This window comes from Rhinatrema bivittatum, chromosome 9 (assembly GCF_901001135.1).
Source record: "Rhinatrema bivittatum chromosome 9, aRhiBiv1.1, whole genome shotgun sequence".
In the NCBI taxonomy this organism is placed as follows: domain Eukaryota; kingdom Metazoa; phylum Chordata; class Amphibia; order Gymnophiona; family Rhinatrematidae; genus Rhinatrema; species Rhinatrema bivittatum.
In genome coordinates this window covers 110,374,107-110,395,482 of record NC_042623.1, presented here as the reverse complement: position 1 = coordinate 110,395,482, position 21,376 = coordinate 110,374,107, and the positions used below count along the sequence as shown (strand labels likewise).

Genomic DNA, 21,376 nt, shown 5'->3' with positions numbered 1-21,376 from the left:
TTGCACCAGAGTTAATTAACTCTGGCACATCCTTCTCAGTGGTGCTATATGACATTGGGCTTGAGCTTGGGTGCTAGGCTAGGCTGAGGCCCAGACATTGGGCTCAGCCTCTGAATTCAAGATGAGGAACCAGTGTTGGGATCCGGTCTTTTTCTTAGATCTTCTCTCTTCTTTCTTCTAATGACGCTGTTCACTGGAGTTGCACCAGAGTTAATTAACTCTGGCACATCCTCCTCAGCACTGCTATATGACATTGGGCTTGAGCTTGGGTGCTAGTAGGCTGAGGCCCAGACATTGGGACTCAGCCTCTGAATTCAAGATGAGGAACCGGTGTTGGGATCCGGCCTTGTGTCGGACCGAGGCCCAGGCATCTGGGTTGGGTCCCAGCATTGAGCCTTGGTCTGGGCCAAGGTCCCAGTGTCAGTACCTGGCCTCCGGGCCTGGCTGCAGTGAGCCCTGATCTAGGCTGAGGCCCAGACTTCAGACCTGGGCTCCAGCATCCAGTTTAGACCATGGCGTTGGGACCAGGTCTACATGCCTCGGGTCTTGCGTAGAGCCTAGGTCAAGGTCACATTGACCTACTGTGACTTTGGCCTACGCAAGTGCAAGCTTTTCGCCTGGATATAGGCCTCGCCCGCAGATCCCCAATGGACTGGGTAAGTGAGGGCCGGGGAATCCTGGCCCTGGAATTTTTCTGGATGTGAGGGATGGGTGGTAGGATTTTTGTTTTAGGATGTTTATTTTTTTAACGTTTGATTCATTTTTTTTTAAAAGAAAGAAACTAATCAAACATTAAACAAATTGAAATTTGTGGGGAGAAAAACCTCCCGAAAATGAACCAAAAAACAAAACAAATGTTTTACCCCTGTACATGCCTAGAATGCCCTTTCAGAGGAGGTGGTGAAGACGAAAACAGTCACAGAATTCAAAAGGGCATGGGATAAACTCTGTGGATCCCTAAAGCTCTCTAGTTCATGCCCCGTCCAGAACATGCCCACATCCTGCCATTTTTTGAAATCTTTGGAGATGGGAACACTGTGGGAGATACGCCCTATCTAGGCAGCTTTTAAAAGCTGCCCAGTGCGTATGAGCCCGACTTATTCACACATCCTGTAATTTATGCGTGTGCTGGGCTTTTAAAATCTACCTCAAAGGGTTTACATACAAAGAAGCCAATATTCTAAAGCATTTATCTGGATAACCTTTTAGTTATCCAGATAAATGCTGACTTTTGAATATCAGTACCACTTATTTGGCTAAATTTTAGCATATCAGGGCAGAGCTGTGATAGTTGAATAACTCCTTCACTAACTCTGATATTTGGAGTTAGGTGAATTATTCAGCTATGTATAGACGTAGACTCGAGGAGTTATAAAGTTATCCAGGAATGTGTTCCCAGATAACTTTAACTTAACTGGCAAAATTCAAAGAATAATGTGTTAACTAGTGCTACCAGTAAAAAAAGAAAAAAAGCTTTCAAATGGGCCTTATAGCCCAATTCCCTCCCCTCCCCCCCCCCCCCCCCCCACCTCAGTGAAACCAATGCCGGCCCTGCTGGCCAATGCCCTCTCTTCCCAAAATATTTATTTATTTTTTAGTTCTTTTTTTATATTTATTTTTAACTTTAGACATATTAAAACAGCAGGCTACAAAATAATAAATTAGTGCCAATCATGTCTGCATTACTATTCATATAAAAGAGCTCAACCTTCATAAGCCTGTTTAAATAAAAAAAAAAACTTTAACTATTTTCCTGAAAGTTTTAATACAATCAGCAGATTGAATGTCCTCAGGTACAGAATTCCAAAGCAATGGTCTTGCAACAGCAAACATTTGTTCTCTTGTTTCCCACAGGCAAAATTGTTCAACGGATGGCACTTCTAATAAGTTTATGCCTTGTGATCGTAATAAATGGGTAGAAACATAAACCCTCAAGGCAGCACTAAATGCAGAAAGGAACTACTCAGTGTAGTACCTGGAAGATTAAAAGTAGGATTTAGAACTTAATACACCACACAACAGGGGAGCCAATGCAAAAACTTCAAAATTGCTGTTACATGCTGATATCTTGAGGCTCCAACTTAATACGTGCTGTGGTGTTTTAGGCTAACTGTAAAGCCCAGAAAGTAGAAGCCAGAAGACCTAAAAAAAACTGAATTACAGTAGTCTAGACTTCATGCACTGTCATCTATATCACTGTTTGAAAGTCATCAAAAACTAATAGTAGTCTCAATTGCCATACCATATGTAGCTTATAAAGGTTTGCGGGCTCTAGGTCCAAAAAGCTTTCTTCCCCTCCTAAAAATGAAGATCTGCCACATAAGTTCACCCTCCTCCTCTCTCCCCATCATACCCAGACTCCCTAATCCTTTATGATGACCAGGCACTCAAAACTCACATATGGGTCCCGGCGAATCCAGCATTGCTCTATCAGCAGTGCTAATTGCGTAAGCTGTAAGAGTTGCTGTCAAAGCAATACGCTGACAGCTAAGTTAAAGTCATCCAGGAACATCTTTCCGAATAACTCTGAAACCTGTCAATATTCAAAGAAAGTCTGATAGGTTTCAAAGTTATCCGGGTAGATTTACAAGGATAATTTTATTTGGGGATATTCAGTGGGATGTTTATCTCACTAAATATCTCTGATTTATTCAGCTAACTTTAGCCAGAGATGGTATTAGTTTAAGAGGTTTTAAAATACGAACAGCACAATAGACATCAATGAAGATTTTATGTGATTTGGAGAGATGAAAGGTACACAAAGATGAGATTGCTACATAGTTCTCTTGACCTAGCTTGATAGCAGCTAGGCAGAGAGAGCATCAAGCAAGGTCGAGAGTACAATTACCAATCTCATCATTTTATACCTGTTATCACGCCAAAGCACATAACATCTTCATTGATGTCTACTGTGCTGTTTGGTCCTCTGACTGTGCATGTAAAACTGCCCCCCAAAACCTAGCCCACTACCAAAACCTCACACCGAGTTACTAGTTGCCACTCTTACAGTGGTATAAAAAGTTGACTAATATCTGTGCCTCCCCAGAGGCTCTCTCTCTCCCTCCCCTTGCCTGAAATGGGATTTGTAATATTTATCGCAAATTCCATTTTAGGCATAATGCACATAATAACGCCCTGAAAGAAAAGTGTAGTTATTTCTGGCATTAAATCCCACGATAGCATGTGTTACGCTAACGCACACAACTTTAAACACCCCTCACTTTCATAAACCCCGCCCAAACTCCTCCCATTTGACTAAATGTGTCAAATTTGCATCTGCATCTCGCAATGCGTTATTTATCACATGCATTATGGCATTATTACTGGGCAGTCCAGACACCAAACTGTTGAAGGACAAATCTGTCTTTCTACCAAGAGTCAGCAAGTTTTCCAGAGTAGTAAAAGAGTTAAACTCTTCTAAAGATTTAGCAAGGCAATGATTACAAGTCCTATATTTTACAGCGGTTACCAGAGATACCATTCCATAAACAAGATTCAACATGAAAAATCTGCATCTTTCACCTTTAATGAAACACGGTCATAATGTTTTTAAAAACACACTTCATTCCACCATTAAAAAAGGTTGCATTAAATTGGTAGAGAAGAGAGAGAAAAAAATCGCCCTTGGAACATCTCTGGGAGATCTAGAATATGTTCTAAGAACAGTCACCAGATCCTCAGGCCGGTGAACATTATCTATTAAATACGACTGTGCAGAAGGTACGGTCAGATGGAACTTTTGATAGTGTTTCCTGCTCTCACATACTTCCATTCATACATTAACAATTTCACATTAAGATCAGATAATATTGTTGCAGCACTGGATGTAAGTGTAAACTGTGTGCAGTTTATGATTCCAGAGCAGGTTTTAACAGAAGTTGCGCTGGAGCACGCTGGGAGCAGGTACGTTGAATAAGTGTGTATCCTGCTCCAGGCAGGGATTTATGTGTTTGGGGGGGGGGGGGGGGGGGGGGTCGGATGGGGTAGCGTCAAGGGAGAATGGGGATTGCAGCTGCCATATCTTTGGATTAGGGGGGCACAGGGGTGGGAGGGACCAGCAGCAGTACTTTACAATTAAGATAGAAACAGGGAAGGGGTTGGGAGAAGGATATAACACCTGCAGACCATGGCACTAAATTTAAAAGGGGATTGGTGGTAGGGGGTGCACGACCTGACAGAGCATTATGGAAAGTTTATGACAAAGGCTGAAAATCAGGCCATAGACCCTTTACTACTACTTTTTTTTTTTTTAAATTCACAGTGCTACTTGACTGAATGTCTTTTGAAGGTATCCAGTTAAGTAGGACGTTATCCGGCCACACAAGATTGGATAACTAAAATACCTAACCGGATATTTTCAAACATAGCCAGTTAGTTTTTTAGTTATCCAACTACATGTAGCCTGATTTATTTATTTATCTGTTTATTTGGACATATTTATATGCCATCTATACAAAGCTCGAGATGACTTTCATTATTAACATATATCAAAAAGATAAAAACAGTAAAGAAAAAAGAACATTTTTCATACTGCTGCTTCTATTAGGAGAAATGCTAAATCATCACTTAGCAGTCAAACGTCTAATGGAAAAGATGTATCTTTAACAGCTTTTTGAACATGTTCATGTAGTCAATAGTTCTGAGAATCAATGGTAAAGGGTTCCAGAGAACGGGACCAGGATTCCATCAAATGGACCTGCCGCATTGATGATATATCTAACAAGCCTCTGAGAGGCAAGCATGTTCAGTGGGACATTTATCCCGCTGAATATACGGGACAAGTTATCCGGCTAACTTTATCTGGATAATCTTACTGAATATTACCCCCATAGGGCCGGATTTTAAAAGCTCTATGCACGTAAAGCTCTACGCACGTAAGTCCACTGGCCATTTGCCTCTATGTTGGAGGATCGTGTGCCAGCAGGCTGCCAGCATGCGCAACTTGTGCCTGCCTGGAGGAAGGTGCAAAAGTCTCTGGGGTTTTATGTGTGGGAACATGCAGAATTTCTGACAATACAACCCTGGAGGTTCTGGATTTCAGTTTCCTACCTAAGATCCTAAATTTATCCTCCAGAACCTCCTTCCTGCATCTTCCTACATCATTGGTACCCACATGTATCATGGACTATCAGCTTCTCTCCAGCACTCTCTAAAAAATGTATCTAGGTGGCGCATGAGATCTGCCGCTTCATACCAATTTATCTTCATGCTCATCAGCCACCCAGCTATCTACATTCCTAATGCCAGGTCACCAACTATAACAGCCATCCTAACTCTTCCCTCCTGGGCACATGCTCTGGAAACACATTCTCAGTGCATGTAGATAAAGCATCATTTGAAGGGCACATCCTAGCTACAGGCTCACTCCCTGCCACACAAAGATGATGGTTTCCTGTCAGGTTACTTTACTTCTCCAAAGCAGATTCATTGGAGTTGGGACTGATCTACTATGTCCTTGAAGGTCTCCTCTGTATATTTTCTGTCTGCCGAAGCTCTTCCAGATGTGTCACTCTTTCCAGAGATTGGTCTCATTCTCTGAAAGCCGAGAACTCTTAGCACCATAGACACACATACAATCTCACTAACAGGTAGATAATCATACATGTGGCACTCGGTGCAGAAGACTGGATAGCCTCAAACCTACTGCTGAACTTCTGTGTGCATCTCAATTTTGTTGAGTTCTAAAGTTTTAAAAGCTGATTAAGGAGTTAGTATATCTATGAATTTAAGGGTTTTAAAATTTGACAAGGGTTTATAAATTATTTATTTGGTGTTTTATAAATGTAAGGTTTTTAAATTGATAACTAGATAACTTATGTTAGTTTGTGAATGACCGACAATACTTAAATTAATCAACCACTAAAATCAACCACTAAAATCAGGGCTAATTGTATGTTATTCTAAATCATTATTTGATTCTTATTTTGAAGATTTTCCTCCTAATGGAGAAAGATAATCTATATAACAAAAAGGTGGCTGGGGGTTGGTAGGAATCAAACCAGTGACTAATTGCCCAGGAACCAATACTCTCACCATTAAAGATCAAGTAAGTGACCTTTGCTAACTCACATTTCTGATGCAAACAAATACTAACCTTACGAATTCACAAAATTAATCCAGTCTATTAATCTTAAACACACACAATTCTTTACACTTGCAAATAAATACTAACTTTTACTAGTTAACAAATTAATCCAAAGTCTATTATACCTAAACACACACATTCTTAACACTTGTAAACTCTAGCCTTATACACTAACACACAATATACACAGCCAGTAATAGTTTTGTCCTTTAAAAATTTGTTTTTGAAGATTGAAACGTTCTTTTCCAGTAATTCCAATTTACCACCGGCAGATGAAGGTTATTAGAGAAGTGCATTCATTTTAAATGAATTAGACAATTTCAACAAAATTGTCTAATTCGTCATGGTTCGGGAGCGCTCTAAAATGAAGCAAATTTTTCTGAAATTTCGGAAAAATTCGTATTTCGTGTTAATGCACACTAATGGGAATTAGTGTACACTTTAAAATGTTAGTGCACATTAACTAAGGTTAGTGTACACAAACAGGAGTTACTGCACACTAACATGAGATTCAGGAACCACAAAAAAAAAATCCCGAACCGCGGAAAAAATGAAATTACCCGCAGGGGACCCGAACCAAACCATGAATACTACCCCTAACCAATTAAACCTAATACTTCACTTTGAATATATATACAGCACAGCTCGCTGCTTCAACGACAGGGGGGATGAAGATAAGAGGATTTACAGACAGACAACTACCAACTAGGACTCAATTGCATAATCTGGGTAAACAAATAAGTGTGGGAGTAGCTTGCTTGTTACGACGGTTACTACCCCAAACCAATACTTCACTTTGAATAATATACAGCGCAGCTCACTGCTTCAAACGGCAGGGGGAGAATGAAGAAAAGAGGATTTATATTAAGACAACCAACAAGGACTAAATTGCACAGGCTGGGTAATCAAATAAGCGTGGGAGTAGCTTGCTTATTGCGGCGGTTACTACCCCTAACCAATTAGGCTTGATACTTCACTTTTATGCGCTCCAGCACTGCTCTCTACAGCAATGGGCAGGGTGGAAGGAAATTAGAACCAAAAAGTTTACCAATAAGGGCCCTGACCTCAGCAGTCAGAGTAACAGATAAGTATGAGAAAAACAACTGTGAAAGCTTGCTGGGCAGACTGGATGGGCTGTATGGTCTTCTTCTGCCGTCACTTCTATGTTTATATATATATATATATGAATAAAAAAAAATACACATCTCTAAAGGTTATACAGTCAGCAATTCTTCTTTGTATATAGCTTCTGAATGTACTTTTGCAAGTTCTTGTGTTATATTACAAACTACAAAGTGTCTGGCAGTAGAGGGATTCTGATTTGCTGTTGCAGAGGTAATACCAGAATTTGAATATATATTTTTGTATGGTGAGTTGAAAGGGGAATTGTCCTAATTATGCTGTGCATATACTCAAGAATAGGTCTAAATATTTTGATGTTGACAGTGAGATACACTAGAGTTTGCCCACCCTTCAACCCCATTGTGATACCATTGGAGCGGTCTAAGACTAGGGAAAGCTGGAGAACAGACCAGGCTGGAGTCTGTTCTGCTTTTCATCAGGTTTATTGCAAAACATCCAACAAGACAGAAGTAAAATGGCTGCTTACCTCAGCAGACTCACAATGCAAGAACACTTTCAAAAGGACACAGCACTCCATTACAGCTTCCTTCTTCTCCCTGGGGCCTATCTAACTCTCTCAGGGCCTCACCTTTGTATCCCTTACCTCAGGGAAACGCCTCCACCCGAGGATCCCTTTCCTGTCTGTCTTAAGGTAGACCAGACCAGATAGCTGGAGCCGGTCTGTTAAGGCACTCTGAAGCTCTCTGTCATATACTCTATCATACCCATATTGAAAAACAGTGCAGCACATCAGTCTCAAGTTTCTCCCTGATGAAGTAAACGAAGACTAAAAGTTCTGTGAAAAAATAAAATTAATAACTTTAATTTCAATAACATTTTGTAAAAAATAGTTAAAAATATTTTATATTTCTTTTGTGCCATTTTAAAGAATAAGATAATATTTAGGATTTTTTTAAGGTCAGCTGCTACATGTAGCATGCAGTGAGTCATGCACTCTGTCAACTGTGTCACAATGGAAAAAAGAATGAGAACTGACCTTAGGTAAATCAACATTCTGCCTAGCGCAAGAAATCCTAAAGCGGGAAGAACAGCATATAAGTTCTTTCTCCAGTAATCATATAAATGATTTCCCAGTCAGGAATTTCTTTATCCAGGAGAATGGTCCCTTGTCAAGAGGCTTTTAAAAAATGTTTTCTCTTATGTCTGAAATCAATACATGTCAACAGAAAAGTGCTAGTGTGTATAAGCAGAGTTATAGAGCCAGAAGCCTTAGCAATGCAAGTATTTTCTGTATCATGGAATTATTTTCCAAGCTTTGTTTCATCTAATGTCCCTAATTCTAAATGGTCCTATAAAGATTTGCTAAGTTCTAGTGATAGGAATCCTTCCAAAATGGCTGAGAATGTGGTTTCTCTGCTTGTAGATTCACATAACTAAGTTCATTTTGGCCTCCCATTAACAGAAGGCCTTCTAATGTTAGGGTACATTTTCTTAAGTGCTAATTTGATTTCTTGGTGTTCTCTTACAATACTATAGACACCCTTCCTGTACTTCTCAGTTGTATCAATTTGTGACAGTATTGGTGTTATCTGATTAAGTTGTGGCAATGCAATGTGACATAGGTAAAGTTATTCTCTCTTAGGTGTTAAACATAAACACTATTGGATCCCAATTTTCTACCTTCTGTGCACTATTAAAATAATTTCTCTAACACATCCAGCAATTTCTTTCAGTTCAAGTTTCTCAGGGCTATACAATCATAACTCTGAGTTGACAGGGTCTGAAACTTTTTGATTTGTTGCCTCCTGCAAGATAGGAAAGCAATATAATATAAAAGACAAAGTTTCTGCTCCACAAAGCAAACTAGTAGAAATTAACAAGGAAGCAAAGTTAAAATATTCATGTTTGCTAAAATATAATTTCGTCAATATTTAAAAAGCCAGCGAGCAAGAAAGCTAGCCAATTAAGTTTATCTAGCTAACTTGTCCGGATAAAGTTACCTGGGTAACTTTGGCTCTCACCAACTTATTAAATATTTGCAAACCCCCACCCCCCGCCCCAAAAGACATGCAATGGCCAATTCCCCTCCCCAACCTGATTCCCTGTAGGAATAAAAATATTGGATAGCCAAGCATTTCCTTCCTGTCCCCCACTATAATTGAATATTGTCCCATGGAAGTAGCACTGATCCCCCCCAGCAGTACCATTAAAAATGTTTTTACCCAAAATCCCTTAAACCTCAAGCCTCCAAAACTGTCCTGAACGTAGACCAGGAGCAGTAGAGGCTGTTACCTGCTCCTGCTCTGCAGAATATTAAGTGCTGATAGCTCTGACAGCTACTTTTACTAGTATTATTTTGCTCCATCAACAAGCAGGGCTGAATTAGCCATGACACCTACGACATAATGTGATGGTGCTGAACAACCCAGAACCTTGTTTGTTAGTTTCACAAGGCAGTGCATGCTCAGGAGTTCCTGCGCATGCACTGCCTTGTGAAACATTCAGTCTTTTTTTGCCTGAGCTTCGCACAGACATGTACTCTCTATCTTTTCTCAAAATATGCTCAAGCAGTCTCATTTTGGTTTTTGATTACTTCCTCACTGTCTCGGCAGCCTATCAACATTCTTTTCAGTGCTAACAAAAAAATGCATATTAAAGATATTGGAATGTCTGATTCTAAGAAAGCCATACCAGTGGCTTCAAAGATTGTATCTGTGGTCGCAAGATGTCCATCACCGATAGTCATGACATCTCCTAGAAATGCCTGGGACCAGACTATGGCTTGGCTAATTGCTATGATTGTGGGTGAATCTGTCATTTGATAAAATAAAGCTATAGAGACTTTAAACCTGGGAAGTTCTTCCCCCTCTAGAATCCCTGTGCCTTCTGGGAGTTAGAGTCCAAGTCTTATTCTGATTTCTTTTACAAACTGGATCTCCTTTCCAGTTTTTCTTATAGCCCACCTTTTTGCATTCATTAGGGGAATATAAAATCCCATCACAATATATATGACAAGTTGGCCAATGACCCATGTTCTGTGGATAATCTCTTCAGGGACAAGAAGAGATTAAAAAGCCCAGATTAAAGAGCAGCATATGGTCACTCAATCCTAGTCTTCTTCCTCTAAGTATTCTTACTTCTCTTAAGTGGTCCTTCTTTCAGAGTTGCCCCTTCCACCAATTTCAGCGATATCAAACTAAACATAAACTCCCATAACAACTTCTGGCCCGAGGACACCCACATGAGATTTGTCAATCTAAGACACCACAGGAGGCTCGCAAACTGGGGCCTCCTGAGGCCTTGACCTCATTAAGGGGAAGGATTCAACTGTTCCTCAACAAGTGATAAAATATTTTTAAAAGTCTGTTGGATCCTCAAAACTGTAGAATCTGGTTACTGTTTGCTCTTCTCCCAGGCTCCAATGTTTCACCAATGTTCAGCCTTCAATCTGGATCTATCTTACTTGACTCAAATTCATCTCAAGATGGTTACTTCTCAGCCAGTGGATATAAGAACCTATCCCTCCTGAACAACATGGTAAGGGGTTCCATACCTGCTACTTTCTTATCCCCCAAGAAGTCAGAGGGATTGAGACCCATAAACATCCTGTATTTATGAAGTCTGAAATGGGATTTGTTATAGAAGTTTGAGATGAATGCCCTCCATACCATCCTACCCTTTATCCAAGACGGAGACTGGATATACACTCTAGATCTGATGGATGCATATGCTCACATCTATCCATCTCATATTCATGGTGCAAAAAATTCACTAACAAAACAAGGTTCTGGTAAAACATCTACATCATTGGAAGATTTGTGTTTTCACTTATCTGGATGACTGGCTGGTAATGGGGGTGCTAGACTTCAGTCCCTAGATTTCATAGACAGTTTCACCTATTTTAATGTCTTTACACTGGCTTCTGGAGATCTGGAGGGTCAAATTTAAGATTTTATTATAATATTTAAAGTGTTTCATGCACTGTATTGGAGCTACTTTAAAGTTTATACTCCTTCATGGTGCTCACAGGAAAGAACCTGCTGGAAGTAACATCTTTGAAAAAATACCACCTATGCACGACCAGAGAACAGTCATTTGCAGTTGATGGCTCCCAACATCTGCGAAGCTGCAACTTGGTCATCATTTCACACTTTCATGTCCCACTACTGTCTGGATAATCTGTTAAGAAGCAACAATAACTTTGGGAAAGCAGTTCTACGCAGCCTTTTCAACCAATAATCCACTCTCCATGGGGGATCCAGGTTCCCCTCAGTTTGGGATCCCCTACATTTCATGGCTAATTCAGACTTGCTTATCGATGGAAAAAGTGAGTTTGCTTACTATAAACAGGATTCTCTGTAGACAGCAGGAGGAATTAGCCATGCTTAATACACACCCACCTCTCTAGAGAGTCAACTTCTTATCTAAAGCTAAGATCTACAATTGACTGAAGGCCTGACAAAGCAATCCATGCTCAGTAGTAAAACTTTATTGAGCTAGAAAAAATGCCCCATGTCTCTTGTCTTGTAGGTTTGTCTTATTAGATTGTAAGCTCTAATTATCAAAGACTATTTTTGTGTTGTTTGTACAGCACTGCATATGTCATGTAGAGCTATAGAAATGTTAAGTAGTAGTCTTAGTAGTAGTGATTGGCGCTATTGAACAATGTCACTCATGTATCATGGCTAATTCAGCCTGATGTCTATGAAGAATCTTGTTTACAGTAAACAAACATGATTCACTGTACTTGAGCAATGATTGGTCCCTTCATTGACAGCTAAAAGTGAAGGGACCAATCCCCATTCAGAATTCAGTTCTCATATGTCATTCATGAATTCTGTCACTAGTAATTTGTAAGAATCACAAGAATTCCATATTAAGGTAGCATAGGCAGTGGGTAAGTTATCTGGGTAAAGTTACCAGATTTACTTTACTCCTGTATTCAACAAAACACACCCGATAATTATGTGTTCCACTAAATATACTAACACGTCAATTTTAAAAACATTGCTTGTACAAAAAACAATGGTCAAATATAAATTACGTCGTCGTAGAAAAAGAGGGAAATATTACTTCACTTGAAAATCGTCGCTCCAATAACTATGTATAAAATTTCTTAAATATCTTCGTTTTATTTTATGTTTTTTATTTTTTATTTTTTATTTTTGAATTTTGAATCTTTATGAACTTTTTAATTATTATAACTTTGAAGACGATAACTACTTATATAATGATATGAGAGTGAACTGCATCAGCAAGCCAGTTGGCGTCAAACCAGAAGTTTTATGGTGAGCACCCGGTCTTCTCAATCATTTGCAGTCACTTGTATAACTTCATTTTCTCATTTATGTTGAACAAATAAAGTTTTAAACTGATGCAGACACTTCTAAATGACGGCGGTGAATGTCGGTGAATGTCATTAAGAACGGCTCAACTGCGGCCGAAGTTTCACTGAAAAACAGCTTCATCAGGAGCCAAATCTAAACAAAATTTATCCAAAGGTTCCGTCTCTAAAGGAACAGCTGATGCTGTTTGATGCTTCGTCTTCATATTTGAATATGAGGACCGCAAGGTCTCTTTACTTCACTTCAGTATTCATAACTTCAATGTCCAATTATCACTAAATGAAAAGACAAAAGTGTGTAAAAATAGAGAGTATCTCTTATACTTATCTTAACACGGAGCAGGTAGTCGTATCCTTACTCTGGACGCACTGGTCTCACACATGAATTCAAAATGGACAGAACGCTATCACTGATTTCAACACCACATCAGTGAGATTCTATTGGTCACGCAAGGGCTAAGCGGCCCTATAACAGTGGTGTTGAAATCAGTGATAGCGTTCTGTCCATTTTGAATTCATGTGTGAGACCAGTGCGTCCAGAGTAAGGATACGACTACCTGCTCTGTGTTAAGATAAGTATAAGAGATACTCTCTATTTTTACATACTTTTGTCTTTTCATTTAGTGATAATTGGACATTGAAGTTATGAATACTGAAGTGAAGTAAAGAGACCTTGCGGTCCTCATATTCAAATATTTTCTTATGAAGACGAAGCATCAAACAGCATCAGCTGTTCCTTTAGAGCGGAACCTTTGGATAAATTTTGTTTAGATTTGGCTCCTGATGAAGCTGTTTTTCAGCGAAACTTCGGCCGCAGTTCAGCCGTTCTTAATGGCATTCACCGACATTCACTGCCGTCCTTTAGAAGTGTCTGCATCAGTTTAAAACTTTATTTGTTCAACATAAATGATGGAATGAAGTTATACAAGTGACTGCAAATGATTGAGAAGACCGGGCGCTCACCATAAAACTTCTGGTTTGACGCCGACTGGCTTGCTGATGCAGTTCACTCTCATATCATTATATAAGTAGTTATCGTCTTCAAAGTTATAATAATTAAAAAGTTCAGAAAAATTCAAAAATAAAAAATATAAAAATAAAACGAAGATATTTAAGAAATTTTATACATAGTTATTGGAGCGACAATTTTCAAGTGAAGTAATATTTCCCTCTTTTTCTACGACTTGCATTTACTGTGACGGAATTGTTGAGCTCTTTTTAGGAGTTCCAAATATAAATTACAACATATGGGTAATCTACAGGTATTATTCTGTCATGAATAAATATACAATATATTCCTGTATCTATTATCAACAAATGTTTTTTTTATTGTTCAGATTAAGCAAGAACCATATATACAACAAGAACAACAAGGTTATTGAATTTCATCTGCATCCAAATGGCAGAAGAAATTTAATGTGGACAAGTGCAAGGTGTTGCATATAGGGAAAAATAACCATTGCTGTAGTTACACGATGTTAGGTTCCATATTAGGAGCTACCACCCAGGAAAAAGATCTAGGCATCATAGTGGATAATACTTTAAAATTGTCGGCTCAGTGTGCTGCAGCAGTCAAAAAAGCAAATAGAATGTTAAGAATTATTAGGAAGGGAATGGTTAATAGAAGGGAAAATGTCATAATGCCTCTGTATCGCTCCATGGTGAGACCGCACCTTGAATACTGTGTACAATTCTGGTCGCCGCATCTCAAAAAAGATATCGTTGCGATGGAGAAGGTACAGAGAAGGGCAACCAAAATGATAAAGGGGATGGAACAGCTCCCCTATGAAGAAAGGCTGAAGAGGTTAGGGCTGTTCAGCTTGGAGAAGTGACGGCTGAGGGGGGATATGATAGAGGTCTTTAAGATCATGAGAGGTCTTGAACAAGTAGATGTGACTCGGTTATTTTCACTTTCGAATAATAGAAGGACTAGGGGGCATTCCATGAAGTTAGCAAGTAGCACATTTAAGACTAATCGGAAAAATTCTTTTTCACTCAACGCACAATAAAGCTCCGGAATTTGTTGCCAGATGGTGTGGTTAATGCAGTTAGTGTAGCTGGGTTTAAAAAAAGTTTGGATAAGTTCTTGGAGGAGAAGTCCATTAATGGCTATTAATCAATCTTACTTAGGGAATAGCCACTGCTATGAATTGCATCAGTAGCATGGGTTCTTCTTAGTGTTTGGGTAATTGTCAGGTTCTTATGGCCTGGTTTTGGCCTCTGTTGGAAACAGGATGCTGGGCTTGATGGACCCTTGGTCTGACCCAGCATGGCAATTTCTTATGTTCTTATGATGTTCCCTATAATGGTAATGAAGAAATGATAGTTCAGTACTGATCCCCTGAGGAAACCATTTGGGTGAAACGAGAGTCTCTCGTCAGGAGTTCTATCAATATCGAGAGAAAAGGGATCTGTGTGAGGAAGCATTAAGGGAAAATTTTGGGAGTTGTATGAAGAAAACATCTAGAGTTGTGTGAGGAAATATTTAGAGAAAATTTTGGGTGCTTCTGTGTAACAAAAAATTATGACAACAAATGTAATTGTGTAAAAAATATTAAGATATAATTAAGTAAATGTTAGGGAACTATTTGGGAATTGTATAATTATTGGACAATGGGATTAGTCACATGTATGAAATAATGATGGAAAATGTATGTATTTTAATGTAATAGGGATATGTGCAATATTATATTATGTGGCTGAATGTGGTATGAGTGGATAATGTTTAAAACTTTTAATGGTAGTGAACAATAAAAAAAATATTTGTTGATAATAGATACAGATATATATTGTATATTTATTGTACAAAAAACAGCCATGTACGTGTGTATGTGAGCCTTGCACGAGCAATGTGCAAAGTATGTGTGTACATAACCATGTGCATGCCAAGAAGAAGGGGTGGAAAGGGGGCAGGCATGGGCGTTCCGGAGCAAGGCCAAGGCTTAAGCCCACAAATCCACATTTTAAAAAAGATGACCATCGGCTTTTTATCTGCATAAATTTACTTTGGGTCTTGATGAGGAGCTAGTCTGGAGATCTCTTTTAGGGTATTTAGCACAGTGTTAGGGTTCAGGGTCAAATGGGGGGGCATGCAGGATGAAGGACCAGAGGGTCTTGAAGATGACAATATGAACTGGGCAAAGTGGTGGACTACTTGGAAAATCCGTTTTTTTCCCTCACGCAAGCATATTTTAAAATCCACCTGCATATGAGCATAAAAGCCACTAAAAGCCCTAGCTAAAATATGCATGGGAGGGGTTCTTTAAATGATACATGTTTACTTGTGAGCAGCATCTCTCTGCTTGCGTGCCGATACACCCATTTTTGAGTGTACGCACATTCCTTTTAAAATTACCCTATGAGAGAACATCTAATTTATCCACATCACGTTAGGACTGCTCTCTGGCATGAACTGACGCTGAATATTGACGTTATCTGGATAAATTCACCTCGCTCACAAGAACTCTTCAGATTTTTCAGCTAAAAACTTATCAGATAAAACACAGGTGGTTAACATGGTAGGAATTTCAAATTCTATGGTTTGTCTGGTTAAAACTGAACTTAGCTGGACAAATCTCTTTGAATATGGACCTCACGTGTTACCACTACAAAATTACGTTCATTTTATTTCATTGAAGAAAGCACCACCCCGTGCTTAAATTTACAGATCTAGAAAACTAGCTGATCGATTGAGTACTTTGAGATTTCAATTTGCTCTTGGAATGAGAAAGAGGAAAACAATTATGCTTCAGTGCAGCACTTGTTCACCATAATTTAAGGTGAGGCCACTTTGGTTACTACTGTTCATTTCTGTTTTACAATTCTCAAGCCTGTTGGATCTCCCTGTACCTTGACGTAGATATTGCAGATTTATGATTAAAATTCACAGGTGTTTTCTTTATCCTAGTTTGCTAGGTTTTATTTTAATGTACAGCATGTTCGTGATTGAGGACAAATGAAACTATGTGCAGGATTTGCATACGATGCACTGATTACAGCTATGCAATCATAACTTCTTTTCTTAGTTAAAGCCTATTTCATACAATATAAAAAATGCATTCATAACTTTGTAATCAATTCAGGAAAGTAATAGAAATTAAGAGAATGAAGCTCATCACCAAGCAAACATGATAAAATGATGCAAGAATGCCTAAGACACCTGAATATGAACAAGGTACAACTAATCAGGATGATGATCACCAGGGAATGCTTGTGAGACTTACACTTTTCTTCTATATTTTCTTTTCTATGTCTGCCATACTTCTGTTTCAGACTAGGCTTATGTATACCTTTTTAAACATAAGTAGCCAATCTATAATGCGCACACACTTAGGAGATGTATACAGAAATACTTATTGTCTATTTGTCTCCTATAAATCTGAATCTCTCAGTGCTGAAAAAATAAAGTTGTGACTACTGATGAAAACGTTCTTCTGTCTTGCCCAGTGTTGTTGTACTCCATATTTTGACTATCTTATGTCACTACATAAGAGTATAATGCAACCATCTACAAAATCTTTGAGCCATATATTTGAAGATATTGATCTGTAGCATTTTTATTCATGCTACAAAGAAGAAACATTTTTTTTCAGCATCTGTAAAAATGCCAAATATATCCAGTTAATCATTTATTATGTTATATCCAAATAAGCATTTATGCAGTGAGTAATTTGCAGATATTTTTGTTTGAGTTTTATGTTAATCTACCTCAATCACCACCATTTGGAAGATTGTTCTATGAGCTTTTTGTGTTCTTCCCCATTTCAGAAAGGAAAGAATTCTTTAAAACAGATTTAATGAAAGTCTTATAACCCTTAAACAAGCAGATATAGTGACCTTGCTTCAAATGTCTCTCTGTTACCAATAAAAGTTATGGACATGATAAAAATTCTCATTACTGTTTGCTCCAAGGTTGGACAGATAAATCACACCAGAGTTGAATAAGCAATATAATTATAAATTATAAGGTTATGTTTCTGAACTAAGATAGGTCATCTGCCAGCTTAATTTTTAATTTTCTCATTTACTAAGGCAGATGAATGGTGGCAATTCAAGCTTGACTTCAGACAACGTAAACTATCACTAAAGAAAGGAAGTTGCAGAGTTAATACAAAATGCTAAGTAATATAGGGCTCTTGATGCCCTAACGAACATTTACAATGTAGAATGTGGCAGATTTTTTTGTGATTGATGAGAGGATCCTCATCAATCACATATGGTAGAACATATGGTAGTTCCATGAGTCATAGAGAGGAGATTTTGGAGTCTGAAGCTCATCTTGAGGATTTCAGAGCATGGCTATGTGCAAGACCTTTGGATCCACTGGAGAGAGTAGTTTTATCTATCTGGTAAGAGTAACAGACCAGCTAGGGTCCTCTTGTCCTATTGGGATATTTTTTCTGACAGGGTAAGTCTGAAACCACAGGAGTGGATAAAGTGGGAAAGAGTTCTCCATTTTTTTCTGCAGACTGGGAAGGAAAGAAAGGCTTTTGGGGAAACTGAGCTATTTGATAGTAGCCAAACATACGTGCATATGTTCAGGGGCAGATATATGCATATTTTGTAATCTGCGCTAGCTGGTATGCATTTATAAAATACTGTTGCAGATCTAAGAGTGGACATATATGTGCATATATGAGGCCACATGGAGTTGTTTGAAAGCTATCCTCCCTGGTTTTGACTTTTATTTTAACATTTTCTTTGTGCAATTGGAAATTTGAATATATGTGCAAAGAAACCTGGATTATGGCATGCTGTATGAAGGCTCTCTGAAAGTACACACAAATCACTTAATTGTCCACTGAATTATCTGAGACTCAGTCAGAAGTTATTGATATAATAAAAAGGATTCAGACAACTTAATCCAGTTGTGCCTAGGCAAACAAGCAATACAGCAAGTACAACTAGTTCAGGACCATTCAATGCAATACAAACTGCTTCCTATCTTCACTTGCAATGCATTCAGAAAGTATTCAGACCCCTTCACGTTTTCCACATTTTGTTATGTTACAGCCTATTCTAAAATGGATAATATGCATTTTTTCCCTCCTCAATCTACACACAAAATTTCGCTTTTTTTTTAATTTGCAAAAAATTCTACAACCTGATTTTGCTTTGTGTGTGTAAATTCAGGAGGGAAAAATGCATATTATGCATTTTAGAATAAGGCTGTAATGTAACAAAATGTGGAAAAAGTGAAGGCATCTGAATACTTTTTGAATGCACTGTATAACATTTTGAGCTAAATGCTGAAAACAAAAAGCATACTTAAAAAAAATTCTTTCATGATCTGCTTCTCTTTGCTCCCTCTGGAGAACAACAAACTTCAGAAGGAAATTTCACAATATTGAAAAGCCAGGTATTTGTAAGTGTGTCTTATGGGTGTAGGAGCAATAATATATATACTTTAGAGTAGGATTCCATACAACTATTGAGAAACAGATGGTATTCATAGCAATTTGGTAAAAGTGAAAGCAAGCAAGTAATAAAAGATAGAGAAAGTGTTTCAATTCCTCCTCATCCTGGTATGGTTTTTTTTCGCTTCTACTTTCATATTTACTGTATCTATGACATGTAAACTCCTGCACAACATTCTGTTTAACTTCTTCAACAGTATTTTTTCCAACAGTAAAACAGGTCTGTGTCCTCCCTGATATATAGTTTTGCTCATAAGAGAAAGACAAAATATGAAAAAGCGTTTGTGATACAATTTTCTTTTTCCTATTTGTAATGTCACATGCATGTAAAGGTTTCCTAACTCCTATACAGCATTCTGCTGCTACTATTATTTATCAATTCTAAAGTGCTACTAGACATATGCAGCACTGTAGCGATGCGTATCAGTCATTGTTTCCCAACCAGTGTGCTATGGCACATTGGTGTGCCTTCAGACCTAATCAGGCGTGCCATGGAAAAGTCGCCACTGCCTCATACTCAGATCTAGTCCAGCATCTTGTAGTGAGTAACAAGAGACACCAGTGGTGGCTCTTCAACATATATAATCATGCATGCCTCTTCCTAGTTACAGCATGAACCTTGGATTGTGGTAATTAATGGGTAGCATGCATGGTACAGAGAGTTGGGACCTGCTTTGTACAGCACACACATTATACACAGCAGCTCCTGATCTTACCCATCTTTGAGTCCTTTCTGTCTCTATCTTATCCCCAGGCTAAGTGAAACAGGACTTGACTCAATCTGAATTTTGGCAGCAGCAGCAATGAAGGAGCTCTGGCAGCCACACGCAGTAACCAAGATAACTAATTGAGTTGGCTGCCTACACTGCACTAGACCTGTATATAGAGGGAACTGGCCCATCATGATAAATTCATGCTTGCCTTCTCCCTTCTCCCTTTGTTTTAATATTTGGAAGAGAGCCATGAGATTTTCAGTGCTTTTCTAGATCTTGTTTTCGCCATGGGTCCTCCCCCTGTCTGCATTGCCTGGTCCATGAGGGTCGGTGATACACACAATATGTTTTAATGGAGGTGTTCCACAGGCATGAAAAGGTTGGGAAATACTGTTGTAATAAAACTGATGTTTTATGCGATTTCAACAAGCAGCCATCCTAAAAAAACATAAATGAGTTTTATTTGGTTTTCTGAAGATACACAGGGACTCTGAGTCCTGTTTTTAAACATAAACTGTGATTATCTTTTTAAAAAAACACTCAAATAACTTTCTGCCAAAATATTTTCTAAGTCACAAATTAGGGTTAATTATGCCTTTGTGAAAGAGCCTCATGATGCTAGTTTCTACTACTCCATAATATTTGTTACTTGTTGATGGTTCTCCCATGATCTTCAAATGCTATACCTTCTGTTCCTTAATAATTTATGACTGCCACTAATATCATTTAGTAACGAGGGGTTAGATTTTCTGGTCCTTAGAGTCATTCTTAGAATAGGTACCAATGAAGTTATACTGGTTATCTGGCATTTTAGATAGCGTAAAGGGACAGTTGAAATAACTACAGGGTTCTTGCAAGGTTTCAGAATTCACAATTACATAATACATAATGCACAGAATCAGAAATACTGTTGTAGGTTTTCAGATGTAATAGACAAACACGTGATGGACAGGTTATATTCTCCACTGAGAGTAACTACATGAGCTTCTGCCACCTCTGCAATTCAAGCTTATCAGTCCTGTTCTATAGAATTAAAATATACTTTTTTAACTCCAAGATCATGAGTCTTCAGTAATGCACCATAGACTGCAGATGCTTAGTGACAGATTTAGGTTGATGAGACCTTGGGCAGTGTCAATACCAGTGCCATGCCACCTCCTTACACTGAACCTTGGAGCCCTTAACTCCTATTGTCACCTCCCTCCATCCACCTTGAGGCTTTGCGCTCCAGCTATGAAAAACTTCCTTAGACCAAATGAGTGCAGGGACTAAACTAATGCTCATAGTCCCCACCTAACAGCTGGTGAGCGCAAGCTTAGTCATTGCACTCATGGCAATCTAAGGATAGTGCCATATTGCTGAATTACAGCCTCCGAGGTCCAGTGTGGGGCGGTGAGTTGAAAAGATTTGGAGGTACAGGACAGGATAGGCAGTCTGTGGGGGGGCAGAAGCAGGCAGGACATTTGCTGCTCTCAAATTTTGGTGCCCTAGGCGCGGGCCTAGTAGAGGCCCATGAATAAAGCTAGGTCTATTGCTGCCAAGTGCCTTTGCCAGACAACTTTACTTGTTAAAAATGTAAACAATTTTTAAATTTGCTTATAGTGCATGTTCTCTGCTTTGTGTTTTCATCATTCGCATATCTGTAGCATTCAATTACCCTAATGACTAGGTTTCTTCTTTAGAGAAGATTTTGGCAGAAAACAATATCCCATTTGGCAAGTTATCAAATTTATAA

At 38.6% G+C, this 21,376-nt stretch overlaps 1 protein-coding gene across 4 annotated transcripts in view; it reads right to left on the bottom strand.

The window, feature by feature from the left end:
• The window catches only part of TMEM117 (transmembrane protein 117), a 636,987-nt gene that overhangs the window by 75,622 nt on the left and 539,989 nt on the right, over window positions 1–21,376 (bottom strand). The window lies entirely within an intron of this gene.